We start from the raw sequence: 6248 nt of genomic DNA, 5'->3' as shown, positions 1-6248 counted from the left end.
ATTAAAAACTGACCACATGTGGTTGGTTTTTAAAAATATTATCAAAAATACGTATGTGATCGATGTATATATTATGTATTTGGAAGCATAATAGCCAATCAAATATATGTATACTATCACCACCACTCCTCCTTCTCCACACCCTTTTTGTTGCCGTCGCTGCCACCTCCTCTTCCTCCACTATTATTATCACTATCATTGTCACCTCTTCCAGATTCACTATTATTTCCTTCCTCTACATAACTATCGCCTATTTTTCTTTTTTCTCCTCCACTACCATCGCTATCAACACCACAACAAATGTCATCTTCTCATTCGGCGTCACCATCAGCACCACCACCTCCATTTTTACCATAAATATCACTTTTTTATGGGCTCCTTCTCCAACCAGATTTTTTTTCAGAAAGTAAGTAAGTATCGAAGTTGCTGCAACAATTTTGATAGTCACTGCAGCAATAATCGAAGTTGCTGCAACAATTTTGATAATTGCTGCAGCAACTTCGATAATTCTTATAACATAATAACTAATAGTAGTTATTGCAGCAATTATCATAGTTACTGAAGCAACTCTCATAATTGTTGAATTTGTTGTATTATTTCTTCATTCATTTTAAATTTTTTTTTATTTTTTTTCAAATTTTTCATTTTTTTTAAAAAATAGTTCATAAAAATTAAAAAGAAAGAAGAACAAAATGAAAAGAGAAAGAAAAAGAAAAAGAGAAGATGAAAGAAAAGAAAAATCTTGAGAAAGAAAAAAATAAGGAAAAAGATGGGGAGAAAAAAATTTAGAGAGAGAAAGAAAAATCAAAAAAGAAATATTAAAAGATAAAAAAAAGAGGGAAATTATAAAATTTAAAGTTAAAAAGTATAATTTTTTTTTAAAAAAATTATACTTCATACCTTGATTAACTTAATCATAACTTAAATGAAATTTGAACTTTCACCCTTATTAATTCTACTTTTGTGTCACCTCCCTCTTTGCATCCCTCTCTCTCTACCTCTCTTTAACCATCAATGGCTGCCGCCGCCGCTGAGAAACCCGATGCCGCCCCGTCCCCTCTTCCCGGCTCCCTCTTCTCTTCCCTAGCCGGAGAAAACCCGATGCCTCCGAGCCAGCCGCAATTTCAGCCGGAAGAGCACCCGCGCCGCCTCCCAACATCAACCATGCCAACACCGCCGATGCCAGTTGAGGTATTTCTTGCTTCACCAGTTTAGGGGAAAGGTGACTGTTTTTCTTATGTTCTCAAATTTGTTTGTGTGTGGCCATCATTGCTAAATTTTATTCAAGTAAGTATGTTGGATCTGAGTTCTTGTAAAACTAAGAGGCTTGCATTATTGAATTGTGCAAAATGAGCTTTTCAAGAAAATACTTTGTGGTTTTAAAATTCTTTTACAGATCTATTGCTGCAGAGTTAGTAAGGTTCCTTGTTTTCCTTTCTAGGTTTTCTATTATAATGTAGCATTAATTATCTTTCTTAGTTTGCTTAATGTGGATTATGTAGTCAAATGACATTTTGTTTCTTTGTGTAAGACAATGTGTTTGTCATGAATGTGTAGAATTTACTAAAGTGTGGTCACTTGTGTTTTGAATTTAGTTAAGTGTGGTCACTTGAGAAGTGAATAAGTGACTTGAAAATGTTTAAGTGTAGGTACTTGAAATGTGGACTTGTGTTTTGAATTTAGTTAAGTGTGGTCATTTGAGAAGTGAATTGGTGAGTCGAAAATGTTTAAGTGTAGTTACTTGAAAGGTGGACTTGTGTTTTGAATATAGTTAAGTGTGATCACCAGAGAAGTGAGTTAGTGAGTCGAAAATGTTTAAGTGTAGTTACTTGAAAGGTGGACTTGTGTTTTGAATATAGTTAAGTGTGGTTACTAGAGAAGTTAGTTAGTGAGTCAAAAATGCTTAAGTGTAGGTACTTGAAATGTGGACTTGTGTTTTGAATTTAGTTAAGTGTGGTCACTTGATAATTGAGTTAGTGACTTGAAAATGTTTAAGTGTAGGTACTTGAAATGTGGATTTGTGTTTTGAATTTAGTTAAGTGTGGTCACTTGAGAAGTGAATAAGTGTAGACACTCAAAATGTAAACTTTTCATTTTGAATTTAGTTTAGTTTGGTAACTTGGGAAGTGAATTAGTGACTTGAAGTGTTTAAGTGTAGTTACTTGAATTATGAATTAGTGAATTTTGTTTTGAATTTAAGTACTTGAAATGTGAACTTATTTTAGTAAAGTGTGGTCACTTGAGAAGTGAATGAATTTAGTTAAGTGTGGTCACTTGAGAAGTGAATAAGTGACTTGAAAATGTTTTGTGGACTTGTGTTTTGAATATAGTTAAGTATGGCCACTTGAGTCAACGACGTTAGTGATGAACTTCGTTTCTGTTGGATTGAGTTTCTGGTTCAGATGTTAGCAAAATCGGCTATAAATTTTGGCATTTTTGATAGCATTCGAGTGGAGAGTTAAAAATACGCCTAAATTATCTCGGCATACCTAAACTATTAAGTGTGAGTTTTCTACTTAAATTATTACTAAATATCGAAACACACCTCAACTATCACCAAATGTTTATCGAATAGTTGTGGCCTGTTTCAATAGACATTTGATGAACTTCACCTCTATTGGATTTTTCAGAAATTAGCATATCGATACTAAATTTCGGTATTGTAGAGAACATTATGAGTGAAGAGTCAAAAGTACACCTAAAGTATTCTGGTTTTTTGAGTTTCCTACTTGAACTATCACCAAATGTTTATTGAATAGTTGAGGTGTGTTTCAATAAACATTTGGTGATAGTTCAAGTATGAAACTCACACACTTGATAGTTCGGTATGAAACTCAAAAACGGGGATACTTTACGTGTCTTTTGACTCTTAACTCATAACGTTGTTGAGCATTTGTTTGTAACTTCTAGGGACACGAAATGTTCAAAGTATAACACAGTATAAGAATTTTTAGCTGATTGATTTGAGTGCACAATTAGTAGGTTTACTTTATTAGCTTTTTAAATGCATATTGGATGAATTATTAGCACACAATATGAGAATTCCACTTCGATGATCAATTAGAATGCTGTCTGTAGTTTTACTATGTTAGCTTTTCAAGTGTGATATTGAGGTTAACGTGTTTGTTGCTGGGTGATTGTTTGTGGTAGACTGTTTTGACGATTTGCGAAGTACGTGAAGAAGACATTGGGCTATCGGATGGAGATGTTCTAATTTTTCCTGAAATGATCAAATACAGGTAGTTTTCAATATTCTTCTATGTTATTTTAAAAATCATTGTATTATTCTGTATGTAGTAGTGATCAAGTATGTAACTCGTCTCTCTGAAAACAAGAAAAGAAAAGTAAACATAATGAATTTGACTTGATTCTTTTTTCCTCACAACATTATGTTATTTCGGAAGAAGTTAGTCTTGTATGATTAAATACTACACTGGTGTTCTCTTCTATCTCATGGAGTAATATTTTTGGCACTTTTCCATATGGGAATTGTTGTAATGTATAGCTAAACAGTGTAATTTTCTGGAGACATTCCTTCGCGTGAGGTGGCTCCACCACTGATCTCATTTGATATCCCTTTGCATTAGATGGCTCCACCACTGAAGCAAACCACATTGTGTCTATTTTATGCAGCCTTACCGCTCGCATTTATGCAAGAGGTAGGTCGTTTCCATATCGATAATTGTAGCAATGAAATAATTATAGCATATTGAAACCAACTAAATAAGAAATAGCCAAGACTTTTGTCGGGGACAAGTTCATAGACGAGTATCTTTTCCTCTCCTGCAAAGTAATATACCGGTAGTTTCACAAAATTTCTGGGCTGGAGCTTCGCAATCAATACGTTCTTGTTAGTAAATTCTTATACATCATGCCCTGAGCCTCCTTATAATCTCTTCACAGCTATCTCAATATTCTCAATATTACATATGGCAGCTGATGCTTCATCTGCAAGCATGCACATTGTCCAGTGAAAACTCTCTTATAATTTGAGATTTTGAGATGGTTTGAATTGCAACCGGTGATGTTAGGCATAGTGAAGGAGGTAATTTCTAATTTTTGGTATACTGCTTCTTGTATACCGGAGATGTTCGTATAATTAATAAAACTATTTACCTTTTCAATAAAATGCACTAAAGCCAATCAAAATTCACTTTTGTTTTGTTAGGCATCAGTTGCCGATCAATTAATTACTTTACTGGATCAAAGAAAAATTTCACTTGATAAGAACAATAAAATTATATGATGAATTATTTAGGAAGGCAATTTCACATGGCACGACTGATAGAGGAGTTCGTATATTTTGAATTACGATGCCACTCTCCCTTCACCGTGGAAGACAATGTCACACAAATTGCTACATGATCAACTTTCCTCTTTTATTTTTCAGTTCAAAACCACCACTTCACCTTGACCATAATGCCAAAAAAAAAACAAAAATTTGATTCATAATTCGAAAAAGGCCGAACCAACAGATTCATTGAGATGCGGAATTACCTCCCTAGGACCATAAACTGTAGTGATAACTTTGGTATTATATACCCATTTTAAAAGAGGCGAAACTATAAATAATCGAGTAAACAAGTCAATTTCTGGTACAAAAAGTAGATCAACATAATAGCGCAAGTAGAAAGAAAGAGCTCTTGACACAACACTAAAGGCAAATATTATTACTTTATAAATATGAAAGATATAAAATTGTGATCTCACATATGCAAAATAGCCTTGAGAAGTTTGGCAAGATAATGTCATAGTTAATCAATATGTATATAACATTAATACAGAATGGAAGGAAGAAAATATGAAAAAACTATAGCAAACCCTCATTCTTTCATGCTCCTCCCTTTTTTAATACTACTCAGGGTCTGCATTAAAGAAAAGATCAAGAAGAAGAATCAGTGCATCAAAGAATAATTGATCGAATAAAGCTCTTAACCAAATTGAATATCAAGCCAAGAAGAAGCAGTAGAAGGAAAACTCCTAAACAAAGAAAAACACAAAAGAATCCTAAACCTAATGAAAGAAAAGTTAATTGTTTTTCATAAACTTAAAAGTCACGTACAAAGCCCACAATCATTTAGTTTATTTTTTGGTATAATAATTGGAGGAAAAAAGTAAAATTAAAAAGCCACGAACAAAGCCAACAATCATTTAGGTTTTAAAATTATTTTTTGGTATTCTAATTGGAGCAAAAGACAAATTTGTTAATAAAGGATAAAAAATTCAAACAACATTTTGGTGATAATAATGAATGAAAAAAAAAAGCCAACTTGAATTAATACCAAGCTGAGAATAAAAAGTATTAAGTGGTGGTATGCTTTTATAACTTTTGATCCAAAAAATTATTCAAATAGAATTTTTTTTTTTTTTTTTTTATAAAAGTGAAATTGTAATTGATGTAAAAATACGAAATATATCATGATTTTTTTAGCTAGATTAAATAACTAAACCTAATAAAATTACAAATAAAATTAACTGTGAACAAAATTTTACCTAAAGTGAATAGGTACGTGAAGGAAAAAAATATCAATTAAACTTGACTTGAAGGATTTAATGACATATCTAGGTAGTTAAAATATAAATAAAATTGTTCTTCAAAAAGTATACATTATTTCAGGAAAGACTTAAATTGTCTACTAAACGATTGATTTTTTTTTATACAAATACTAATTCAAAAAGAACCCTAAACTTTAGGTATATAATTCAAATAAGGAAAAGTTTAATAATTAAATTCTAATGAATTTTTTAGTTTTAAAAACTATTAGAAAATAGTAAAAAGACGATTTTGTCTATTGCGGAACGTCTTAATGAAGGGCAAAAAGTTCAAATCACTTTTCTAAGGGTCTTCACATTTTTAATATATTATAAATATAGATTATAGATCATAGATAGATATAGATTATAGATTATAGATTATAGATATAGATTCCATGTAGGTAAAAAGTTGAGAATTGAACTTGGCCATATGAGAGCAACAATAGTCACAATTTTGTTACTGCTGTGAAGGAATTCTCGCTCACAAAATTAAATAATTTTGATTAGAATTTAAAAAGGGGTAGATGTATTATAACTCCCGCTATGCAGAGGATCGGGGAAAGGGCACAAAGGTTTAATTACAGTTGTATTTATGCAAAAAATTATTTTCACGATTTGAACCCACAAGGAAGGCATTGATACAATATTAAGTGTGTATCAAGAGATTCCAACCAACACAAGAACAACAACATGAACAACAAAGTGCTAGTGAA

Source organism: Capsicum annuum, chromosome 10, assembly GCF_002878395.1.
Source record: "Capsicum annuum cultivar UCD-10X-F1 chromosome 10, UCD10Xv1.1, whole genome shotgun sequence".
Lineage (NCBI taxonomy): Eukaryota > Viridiplantae > Streptophyta > Magnoliopsida > Solanales > Solanaceae > Capsicum > Capsicum annuum.
This window is presented reverse-complemented; position numbering follows the sequence as displayed.